We start from the raw sequence: 12,836 nt of genomic DNA, 5'->3' as shown, positions 1-12,836 counted from the left end.
TCATGCTCTTCCTCTCCAGCTGTACAAAATAAGTGACTGAAATCTCTGTGTTCTCTTAGCTTGTGGAGGCTGGTCGGGGAGGAGTAGGAATGGACAAAGGTAAGGAATGAATAGTTACTAAATAATTACACTTAGCCAAATTCTGGACTAAGCAAGCTACAGAAAATCAAAACAGTCCAAATTTATGTAAACACAAGAGTGTGCTTAATCATAGGAACTATATACAGTAAAAAATTATTAATATAATCAGCGATGTTTGTCTTATCACAAGAAAAATAAATCCACCCTGTAGCACAAGCCCAGTTCATTTAAATCTTTTAACCCCTTGACATGGACACCATTACTGTCCTCTGTTGGTAAAGTGAGGAATCACAAGGGCACATCACTTGTTGTTTAGGCTCAACCATACTGTGCATGCCTTCAAATAGTACACTAACCATAATATTGCCATTGTTGTTAGTGTGATAGAAATACTGTAAGTGATTGTTTTCTTCAGGGGGTGCGGTTTGATATTTAGAGGCAGTCTATGTGACTGGATTTCAACTACAACATACAGTTGTATTATCATAGATAGGTAAGTCAGTCTCTCTGTGCATATTCATTTATTTATAAAAGAAAGGGAATAATGGTGTTTCACAAAATTATTAAGAATATTGAAATGAGAGCATCAGCTATAAGTGTTTAAAGAAATGCCTGGAAAAATACATTAAATAAAATCCTGTTACTACTGCTAATCTTTTTCAAAAAGAGAATAGAGTTACAGGGCATATGTTATGTACCCAAGACTACACAAGGAGAGGAAAACTGGAAAGAGGTTTTCAGACCTGTGCTGACCAATAGAGAGGGTAAAGTGCAGAGAGGACCAGGGCTTCTTCTCACAACCTTCAGAGAGCCACTTCAGACAAGCCTAGAGAAATGTTAGATCAAACATAGCTCTGAAAGTTTACTGAGGGCCTCTGGTAAATCCTGGAAAGTTACAGCCGTTGACCCCATTACCACAAGCATGTATACCTGTGCAATGAAAAAAGCTTACCAAAAAGGTTTCCTCAGATATTTCTAGACCTCCTTGTACACTACCCAGAGAATCTCCAAAAAAGAATCCTACCTTGCATAATACATCTCAAACTCATTCCCCTTGAACTGATTTAGACAGAAGCTTCCAAAATGATCAAAACCATACTCTCACTCCCATCTCTGACTGACCATGTGAAGTACAGAAGTGTAATGTTTTAGTAAAGTTTAGAGGAAGTGTAGTGTGGGGAGCCTCGTAGAAATCAAAGGATGCAGATGGAGTCTATTGGGAGAGTGCTTACCTGCCACACGGGAGACCCTAGATGCTGAAAGGAAAAATTATTTGATGGGACTTTGTCAGAATCATCCACTATAAAAGAGACCAGGACAGACTGGCCCATGGGAGTAATTCTACCTGAGAACTCTGATTGCACTAAACTCCTTCCATCTCCCATGCATCCTAAAAATAATTCTGGAATGATTAAAAATTTAAAACTGTTCGAAGTAGCTGCATGTAAAAAGCAATCTACACAGAGGAAACTGGAAAAGAACATATCATGTATTAGTTATGGGAAGAAATACTGGAAGATTAACGCGTTTTTTTTCCTCTGTCTCATCTATGTTTTGTATTTTCCAACTTTTATATAATGCATATCCTGTGTAGTGGTAAACCTTGGGAAGAAAGTCTTGTGCTTCATACATATATTTTTACATTTTATATCATGATGCTAAATTTAAAATATTAAATCACTTTAAGCATTTCCTAACTTACTTATTTTTACTTATTATTGTGTGGATGTGAGGGCACGCACACATGTGCCACATGTTTGTAGAGATCAAAAGACAACTTTATGGAGTTCCTTTTGTCCATCTGCCTTCACATGGGTCCCAGGGTCAAACTCAGGTCATCAGGCATCCACACTGAGCACGTGTCCACTGAGCCATCTCACTGGCGGATCCCAAACTACTTATTTTCAACAAAATAATATATCAGTGGAGAGAAAAAAAAATGTTTCCTTGAAAACCAACTGAAGTCAAGATAGTGTGTGTGAAGATTTATAGACATGGTCCTAAAATTTCTTAACTGACACCGTTGAAGAGGAGAAGGAGTAAAGAACAGACTCTGAGTGACATCATCTGGAATGTTCTCAGAGCTCAAATGCTTTTATCAGAACAGCGCTGGGAAGGAGAAGATCAGGAAGACTGAGCATGCCTGCATCCTGGGACTGTGATAACAGAGCAGCAATGACCCAGTCCCGCAGCTGTCTAGCACCAGCCCATTTTTAAAGCCCATTCATAGTTAGCGACTGGAAAAAGCCCAAATGGGCAACAATAGGAAAATGGCTAAACAAACAGTGGTAGATTAACTAAGATGGAATACTTCATAACGAGAAACAATAGTGGACTTGCAAATTGAGCTGATTCTGGAAATGTTTACATGACCTCATGTTAACAGAGAAAAAGTGAAATATAAATTACTGACTTGGGAATTTAACAGGGCCTTTTAAAAGCCTATCACATTAGCATCTTAGAAAAGACAGAGGAATTAAGACTTTATTGTTCATTAGAGAAAAGTGCTGACGTAAATTCTGGCTCCTCTGGGAACTAAAGAGGAAATCTCCTATATGTGGAGATAACAGCTTTCTGTCCTCTGGACCTAGGAAAGTGGGAAATTAATGTACCTGCCCTAAGCAGGGTGCTTTTATCAGGCGAACACATGTAAAACTTATCGTACCTATTGTCTTCTTAAGGGACTCCTTTCCTGTCTACTTCTACTCAGTCATATAATCCTTATTTTTCCTTTTCTTCCTAATTAAACATTAAGTCTGAACACTTTAAATACAACTGAGCTCATCAGAATTGGTACTCCCAACCACTCCCACTTTAGTCTCAGCTTGCATTAAACATCATATGCTAACTTCACTATTGTTGGAGTTAAAACTCAAATGTTTTCTACCTTCTGTGGAAATCAAATGAACTGAGAGTCATGCACTGGGTTCAGAGCTTCTACTCTAGCAGACTTGACTTTGTTCTGTATTTCTTAAGCATGCAGTAAATCCTGACACCTTATCTATTCTCAATAGGTATTGATCATACAGATAACAGCAATAAGTAATGATACAGAAGAGAAACGTTTTTAAAAATAAAGCAGAGCTTACCTAGAAAGAAGCCTTTGGTGTCCACCCACAGTCATCCTGATTGTCCTTGACATGACATTTTTAGTTCTGTCACAAGTGATGCTACAAATGGCTACATTGTCACATAATCAGCCCCAAAAATTCTACAGGGGAACTTACATAGCTGGAAAACAACTCCAGTGAAGTGGCTGGATATAAAATTAATTCAAAACATCAGTAGCCCTCCTATATACAAACAATAAATAGGATGAAAAACAAATTAAGGAAACATCATCCTTCAAAGGAGTCACAAAAAATATATAAGATACCATGGTGTAACTCTAACCAAGAAATCAAAAGACCTGTATGACAAGAACTTCAAGTCTCTGAAGAAAGAAATTGAGGAAGATATCAGAAAATGGAAAGCTCTCCCATGCTCTTGAATCAGTTATATTAACGTAGTGAAAATGGCCATCTTACCAAAAGCAATCTACAGATTCAATGCAAGCCCCATTGAAATTCCAATACTTTACTGCCCTTGAAAGAGCAATTCTCAAGTTTATAATGAAAAACAGAAAACCTAGGATAGCTAGTACAATCCTAAACAATAAAAGAACTTCATGGGAAATCACATCCCTGATCTCAAACTGTACTACAGAGCATTAGTAATAAAAACTGTATGATATTGGTACAGAAACAGAGAGGTTGATCAATGGATTCAAATTAAGTACCCAGAAATAAACCCCCACACACCTATAGACATTTGATTTTTGACAAAGAAGGCAAAAAGAAAAAAAGAAAGCATCTTCAACAAATGGTGCTGGTCTAAGTGGATGCCTGTATATAGAAGAATGCAAATAGATTCATATTTATCACCCAGCACAAATCTCAGGTCCAAGTGGATCAAAGACCTCAACATAAAATTAGATACACTAAATATAATAGAAGTGGAAGTGGGAAATAGCCTTAAATGAATTTGTACAATAGACAATTTCAAAAAAAAAAAAAAAAAAACACCAATGGCTGATCTCACGAAACTGAAAAACTTCTGTAAGGCAAAGTACATTGTCAATAGAACAAAACAGCAACCTACAGATTGGCAAAAGATCTTCACTGACTCTATATCTCACAGAGGGGCTAGTATCCAAAAAATATTAAGAACTTCAGAAATTATATACCAACTATCCAAATAATCCAACTGAAATTAGGTACAGAGCTAAAGAAAGAATTTTCAAATTGGAAAAATGTATTCCTGGCAAATGGACTCAAGTAGCAATCGAGTGAGCCATTTTAACATCTGACAAGATAGGCTTCAAATCAAAACTAATCAAAAGGTACAGGACAAGACAACACATACTCATCAAAGGTAAAAATTCCAGAAGAGAATATTGCAATCCTAAATGTGAAATAGAAGTACTAATTAAGTTTCCAATCAAAACAAGACCAGGGCCAGATGGATTCAGCATGACATTCTACCAGACTTTCAAAGAGTCAATGCCAATATTCCTCACATTCCTCAAAATAGCAATTTAAGGAGCATTGCCTGGTTGTTTCTAAGAGATGACAATTACCCTGATACCTAAAGCACAAAAGATGCAACAAAGACAGAAATTACAGACTAATTTCCCTTGTGAATATAGATACAAAAATTCTCAATAACACGCCTAATCTTTGGCTGTGGATCTCTGCAACTGGAAGCCTTTAGAGGACAGTTATGCTAGGCTCCTGTCTGCAAGCATAGTAGAGTATCATTAATAGCATCAAAGATTGGCTCTTTCCCACAGGATGGGTCTCAAGATGGGCTAGCCATCCCTTCAATCTCTGTTCTATTTTTATTCCTGCATATCTTGTAGGCAGGACAAATTTTGGGTCAAAGGTTTTGTCGGGTGTTAGTGTCTCCCTTCCTCCACTGGAAGTCCTGCCAGGCTACAGGAGGTGGCCACAGGAGCAGCACATCCAGCACTGCTAGGAGTCTTAGCTAGAGTCACCCCCATAGACTCCCAGGAGTCTCTCCTGTCCCAGCCAAAAATGCACACTAGAAAGAAAGACATTTTCAACAAATGGTGCTAGTCAGACTGGATGGCTACACATAGAATATAAATAGACCCATATTCATCACCCTGTGCAAAACCCAACTCCAAATGGATTAAAGACTTCAACATAAGACCAAATACCCTGAATCTAATAGAGAAGAAAGTGGGAATAGGCTTGAACTCATTGGCACAGAAAAAAATATTTTCTGAATAAAACATCATTAACATGGGCACTAAAATCAACAATAAGCATGACCTTAGGAAACTTAAAAGTTTCCATAGGACAAGAGATACCAGCATTCAGACAAATCAGCAGGTTATAGAATAGGAAAAATAATCTTTACCAGTTACACATTGATAGAGGATTAGAATCTAAAATATATAAAGAACTACAAAAACTGAACATCAAGGGAAAAAATAACACAATTTTAAGATGGGGTACATAGCTAAACAAAGAGTTGTCAAAATATGAAATACAAATGCTTGAGAAAGATGTAAAGAAATGTTCAACACCATTAGTCATCAGGGAAATGCAAATCAAAACTACTTTTAGATTTCATCTTACACCACTCAAAATGGCCAAGACCAATAAACAAATAAAAATTCATGCTTCTTAAGATGTAAGAATGGAGAAACTTATTCATTGCTAGTGGGAGTGCAAAGTTGTAAGCTACTTGGAGATCATGCATTTCCTCAGAAAGCTGGGAATAGATCTACCTCAAGATACCACTCATGAGCATGTACCCAAAGGACTCCAATCCTACTCCATAGAAACATGCTTAGCCATGCTACTCTTTTCACAATAGCTAGGAAATAGAAACAACCAAAAAATATTTCAACTGATGGATGAATAATGAAAATGTGGTACATTTAAACTATAGAATATTCTTCAATTTTAAGGAAAAATGAAATTATTAACTTTGCAAGTAAGTGGATGAAACTAGAAAAGAGCATATTGATTGAGGTAATCCTGACCCAGAAAGATATACATCACATGTTCTCTCTCATTGAAAGTTCCTAGCTCCAAGTCTTCAGATATGAGTACATAGTCCTTAATTACTACCAAAAGAAAGGAATATGCTACCATTGCCAGGTGGTTTGGAAGCAATAGAGAGGGAATAGCAGGATACAAGAAATCTGATAGAAGAGATAAGAAAGGGGGGCTCTTTAAGGTGAGGAGGGAAGTAAATACAGAAGGGAGGTAAAATAACACTAAGAAAGTTAGAAAAGCCATAAGAAATCATAGTATTAACTATTTATCCCTTAAAAATATAATACACATGATTATGTGTACATATATATATATATATATATATATATATAGAGAGAGAGAGAGAGAGAGAGAGAGAGAGAGAGAGAGAGAGANAGAGACAGAGACAGAGACAGAGACAGAGACAGAGACAGAGACAGAGACAGAGACAGAGACAGAGATAGAGATAGAGATAGAGATAGAGTGAACTTTTCTCACTGGAGCTGACAATGCTTCTCTAACAGTCAAAGAACACCTAAGAGAAGTCCCAATAACAGTCTTCTTCTGACTTGTTGGTTAAAGCTTTCTAAGAGACTCCCAAAACATACAGGCTCTTGCTATTGCTATTTTGCCTCCCAGAGATCAAAGATAAGACCATAATGATAATAACATCATTGTTTAGCAGTTTCCACTGAGACTGAAACATTCCATCCTTCAGGAAAACTCAATAAGCAAGAAGTAAACAAAGTAGTTTCAGGGAGATCCTAAAACAGAACAGACTCACTAGGCCCCTCCCTGACAGGGTAAACAATAAAGACCTCTGAAAATTACTCTCAGACAAGCCAAGCAGCAAAGGTGACTCTGAGACCACACTAGCTGCATGGAAGAAGCACAAACCAGCTAAAGAGCCTGGAAGAGATTCAGACCAATTGAGCCACTTGAAAGGGATACTCTCTAACTTTTGAGATGATTACAGGCTATGTGGCATGTTCTAGGTTTCCAGAGTTTTGGAAAGGTTAAAGTAAGCTTTGGTGATGCCGCTGTCTTTGAGTCATTTCTGGCCTAGTAAGTAACCCCTCGCCCATAATTCTGCATATAACTCAAATAAAACTCGTCGGTTCACCAAGTTGAACTTTGGCAGAATCTGTACTTTGGTTTGTTATCCCTACCTACGGTTAGTATATATCTGTGTAACATCTTCCCCAGGAAAAGTTTTGTCATATAGAAGCAACCATTTACTTCAAAAACAGGGCCCAAAAACCCCTGAGCTGTAATTGACCTGAATAACCACTCCTGAGGACAAGCCTTCATGAAGGTACCATACCAGTTTCCAAGGGAGGCAACCAACAGTCTCACCCAGCTATGACACCTATGAATCATGTCAACAATCAACATGACATGATAACCCTAAGTTTTAACACACATACCTTGGGAGGAACCAATAGCTCTCTAATTGGACCTAAGACCCTTAAGACCCACTAAACAAGAGGCAAACCACGCTTGGTACTAGAAACCTAGTAACTATTCAGTAATAGTGGAATCATAATTATCAGAGGAGAATCTACAACTACTAATTACCAAGCTAGCATAATCTCTAATGACAATGTAAACATCCTTATACCCACAGATAAATGTAGTCTCCCCGCCCCCCCCATCAAGGAAATCTGTTTGCAACAGATAAAGATCATCACAGAAATCCAAATCCAACTTTAATATGGTTGTGGAGTACAGTCTCAATAGATACATCTATGAAACAGTCCAATACCTAAGGATCAGAAAATATTGTGGAAGAGGGGCCAGAAAGATCATAAGAGCCAAAGGATCAAGGAGTTTGTTGTGAGAGTGTGTCAGAATATATTCCCATACAGTCTCATCAGCATGACTGTCCAAATGTGAGTTGAATAAGGATGACACCAGTAGACATTCCAAAATAGACAGGAAAGGTTTACAAGGTCTCAATCTTACAAAGAACTACAGTAAACCTAGGAAAGCTGAGCGTTAGAAAGATGGTTTTTCCTTGGGGAAGAGCACACCAGTTGGTTGTCCAATGACAAATAGTCAACCCTGAAAATATACATACAAGTAATATTACATGGACTGAGCAGGTTACATTTAGGAATATGTATATGTGATACTTTCTTTTCCTGAGGTGCTGAGGATTGAACCTATGGCCTCACATGTTAAATAAGCACCTTACTACTGAGACATGTCCCAACTATAAGTTATAAATATTTTATGTTAATATAATTACATTTCACCCTTTCCTTTCATCCCTTCAAGCCCTCTCATGTACTACCTTCTTGCTCTTGTTCTAATTTATAACTTATGGCTTCTTTTTCTTTAACTGTTATTACCAACACACACATATGCATATACATATATATGTGTGTATATATATATAACATATATGTATATATTATGTATATATAATGTTTTCAGTAATGAGCATTGGATACCTAGTTGGTGTGTTCCTTTCTTGGGGAAACTGTATTGCCTATAGTTCTTTGCCTAAAAGTGTGGTCTTCTGAGAGTCCCTAGCATCCCTGTTAGCATGTTCACTGACATCATTCTTGATCAGTTCATGTTTAGGCAGCCACGTTGGTGAGAATTCCTGTGTGTAGTTTCTGACATTTCTAGGAGACACAATTTCACACCAAATTTCCTGTGCCTCTGGCTCTAACAATCTTTTGACCACCTCTTCTGCAGTGATGCACAACTAATCAAAATGCAGAGCTACAGAACCAAGTCACAGTTACATCTACAACATGACTTCTACAGCTTAGAGATGCTTCTTGTTGAAGTACATGGTGATTAATGCAAAGTTTCCCAACTGGTTAAAATGCAGAAAATAAGACTTTATGGAATTCTCTATTCTAAATGAACCATTTATATAATTTCTTCTCCCTCTCAATCAGCAGTTCTCAACCTGTGGGTCGTAACCCCTTGGGACAGAAAGACCCTTTCACAGGGGTTACATATTAGACATCTTGCATATTAGATATTCACATTATTATTCAGGTACGCACAACATGAAGAACTATATTAAATGGTTGCAGTATTAGGAAAATTGAGAGCCACTGCCCTGAATGATATTTTTTAATTGAGTGGATGACTTGAGTTTCAGATGTTCATTTATAAAAATCATTTCTCTAAAGCAATTAGAGTTTGGACTTGTGATAAGGAGCCTGCCTGCCTTCAGTTGGTAAGCCTTAGCTTTTTGCTATAGCTCTTTCCTTTAATGCCCAGCACAGTCTACAGGGCCATCTATCTCTGCCATTTGAGTGTCCCTACTTCTCCTGAATCTGTCCTACAACTTCTGCCTCTATACACAGCTCTCTTTTTCTCCTTGTGACACTAGGCAGTTTGTGTGACATGTAATCCTCCCACTAGGAACTAAATTAAGACATCAAAATCTTGTCACATCAGACACCTGATAATCACTGGTTGTTTGCCAGCAATGTTCATTTGGGACAAATTCAAAATTCTGATACTGAAAGTTGCTAGTTTCCATTAGCACTCAGAGCCATTCAGACCTTGCTAAACAAAGAAAGAGAACTCATGTGGTTGATTAGACTTGGTGTGCTGTTTCAGGGATAGCTAATGCTTTCTTCAGTGTTCTGCTGAACTTCAGGTTAATAGAAGATCCAGATGGGCAAGGGAGGCATAAAATAAGAGCCTGGAAGTCCCTATGAACACTTAAAGAAAATGGATACCTCTCTCCTACCCTCTCATTGATCTTTTTTGTGATGTTGAAATTACTGTATTTCTTTCTATTTGTTTATTCTGACTCCTCTGGCTTGAAGATAAAATCTGAGTACAATAGGCTTGTCTGTCTCATCTCCTGGCCAGGAGCAATGTGTAGCATTAAGTAGATAACTACTGAGAGGATGCTGAGAGAGCTGGATGATAAACTGAGTAACTTTGATATTTATCAGATGGCATGGTGGTAGGGGTGGGTCATTTTGTTCTATGGGCTTTTATCTATTCTTCTTTATTGAGGGGATGAGGATATATGTTCACAAGTGGGTGGGGTTTGCACATCTTTGTGTAGGTGCATATACACATGTATGCACATTCATATGGAGGTGAGAGGGGAAAAGTCATCAATTATGGTTTTCTAAGTCTCTTACTTGGCCTGAGACTCATCAATTAAGCTAGGCTGGATAGTCAAGGAGCCACAGAGACACACCCCTGTTACAACTTCCCCGGCCATTGGAAATTATACACTCATACCATCATCCTTAGCTTTTTCACAAGGATGCCAGGGCTGATCCTCACACAAGTATTTTACAAACTGAGCTACCTTCACAGTTGTTACTTCTTCCACGTTTTAAGGAGAAGTGTAGGATCATGTGACACAGACTGTTGATTGTTCAAAAAAAATGTACTTTCTCCTTCTTCCATGGAGAACACAAGGTTGCCTTGGGTGTCTATGCACCCAAGAGTTTCTAGTCATGGTATGTGGTTCATGAACATGCATTCCATGCTGGTGCCATCGAAACCACAGATACACCTTTTGCATTTTCTCTCTACTTCTTTTCTACCAACTGAGCCATGTAGGTAATTCAAACACTCATCAGGATGCAAGAGCTTACTAGAGTGCTTAGCTGGTGGAATAAAGCAAGTCCAATCACCTCGAAAGGAAAAGTGAGGGCTGCATTCTGGGGTCTCTTGTTGAAGCAATTTAACTTCCACCTAATTGAAATACATCACCTCTCATGATCCTCCTAGCTCAGAAGGACTAGGTGGGTGCCTTGAATTTGCATGTAATCACTTCATTAGAGAAACCTGTACTTTTAGGGACTGTCATATTAAATGGATGCACTTAACCTTTCATCTTCTCTGAAATTTTTTTCTGTGTGTATGTGGATGTGTGTTTCCTGGAGATAAAATTAAGTTTGCACTTTTGAAATAACCACTTATACCAGCAGATGGAATGAGAGTAGTGTGCTTAGCTTCTTTATTAATCACAAGAAAGCCCAGAAGCAATCATCCTATAAATCATTGTCATTTCTGCAAGCTCTACCACAGTCCAGAGAGTGTTAGAGTGACCGGGCCTCCACAAGTAAGGCATTATACCAGAAATGCTAGATGAGATTTTCAGTCAGACACAGACCTCTTTAAGTTTAATAACTACATGTTATTTCATATACTTAATGTATTCTCAACATGATCTCATACTTTCAAGGCTAGACTTGAATTTTCTATCTAGCTAAAGATGTCCTTGAATTTCTTTTTTTTTACATGTTTATTAGTTATTTTATTTATTTACATTTCAAATGTTATCCCCCTTCTTGGTTTTCCCTCTGCAAGCCCCCTATCCTATCCTGCTCCCCCTGCTTCTATGAGAGTGCTCCCCACCCACCCATTCCTGCCTTGCCACTCTAGCATTTCCTTATGCTGGGGCATCAAGCCTCCACAGGATCAAGGGCCTCCCCTCCCATTGATGCCAGATAAGGCAACCCTCTGCTACATATGCAGCTGAAGCCATGGGTTCCTCCCTGTGTAGTCTTTGGTTGGTGGTTTAGTCCCTGCAAGCTCAGGGAAAGGAGATCTAGTTGGTTGGTATTGTTTTCTTTCAATGGGAATGCAAACCCCTTCAGCTCCTTCAGTCCATACCCTAACTTCTCCATTAGGGGCCCCCGTGCTCATTCTGATAGTTGGCTGCTAGCATTCACATCTGTATTGGTCAGGCTCTGTCAGAGCCTCTCAGGGGACAGCTATACAAACTCCTGTCAGCAAGCTCTTCTTGGCATCAGCAATATTGTGTGGGTTTGGTGTCTGCAGATGGGATGGATCCATAGGTGGGGTAGTCTCTAGATGGCCTTTCCTTTAGTCTGTGCTCCACTATTTATCCCTACATTTCCTTTAGAAAGGAGCAATTCTGGTTTAATATGTTTGAGATTGGTGCATGACCCCATTGTTCAACCAGACACTGTGCCTAACCTCTTGGTATGGTTTCTACAGGTTCTCTCTCCCCTTTGTTGGGCATTTCAGCTAATGTCATCCCAGTTGGGTGCTGGGAGCCTCTTGCTTTACTGGAATCTGGGACTCTCTAGTGGCTACCCCCAGTTCCCCATCCCCCACTACACATACACCTCCATTCAATTTCCTGACCCTCTGTACTTCTCCCTGTCTCCTTTTCCTTTTTCCTTCCCCTTCCTCTCTCCCTTTCAGGTTCCTCCTTCCCTCTATCTCCTGTGATTATTTTGTAATACTTCTAAGTAGTTAAAGTCCCTCTAGGTAGGACTGAAGCATCCACACTTTGGTCTTAATTCTTCCTGAGCTTCATGTGGTCTGTGAGTTTTTTGCTTTTTTTAAGCTTTTTGCCTAATATCCACTTATCAGTGAGCACATACTATGTGTGTTCTTTTGTGACTGGATTACCTCACTCAGGATATTTTCTAGTTCCATCCATTTGCCTGTGTGATTTCATGAAGTCGTTGTTTTTAATAGCTGAGTAATACTCCACTGTGTAAATGCACCACATTTTCTTGTATCCATTTCTTTGTTGAAGGACATCTGAGTTGTTTCCAGCTTCTGGCTATTCTAAATAAGACTGCTATGAATATAGTGGAGCATGTGTCCTTGAACTTCTTTACACCTCTGCCTCTGCCTCTGCCTCTCTGCCTCTCTGCCTCTCTGCCTCTCTGCCTCTCTGCCTCTCTGCCTCTCTGCCTCTCTGCCTCTCTGCCTCTCTGCCTC

The sequence above is a fragment of the Mus caroli genome, chromosome 2, assembly GCF_900094665.2.
Source record: "Mus caroli chromosome 2, CAROLI_EIJ_v1.1, whole genome shotgun sequence".
Taxonomy (NCBI): Eukaryota; Metazoa; Chordata; class Mammalia; order Rodentia; family Muridae; genus Mus; species Mus caroli.
The sequence above is the reverse complement of the archived record's forward strand: the minus strand, read 5'-3'. Positions refer to the sequence as shown.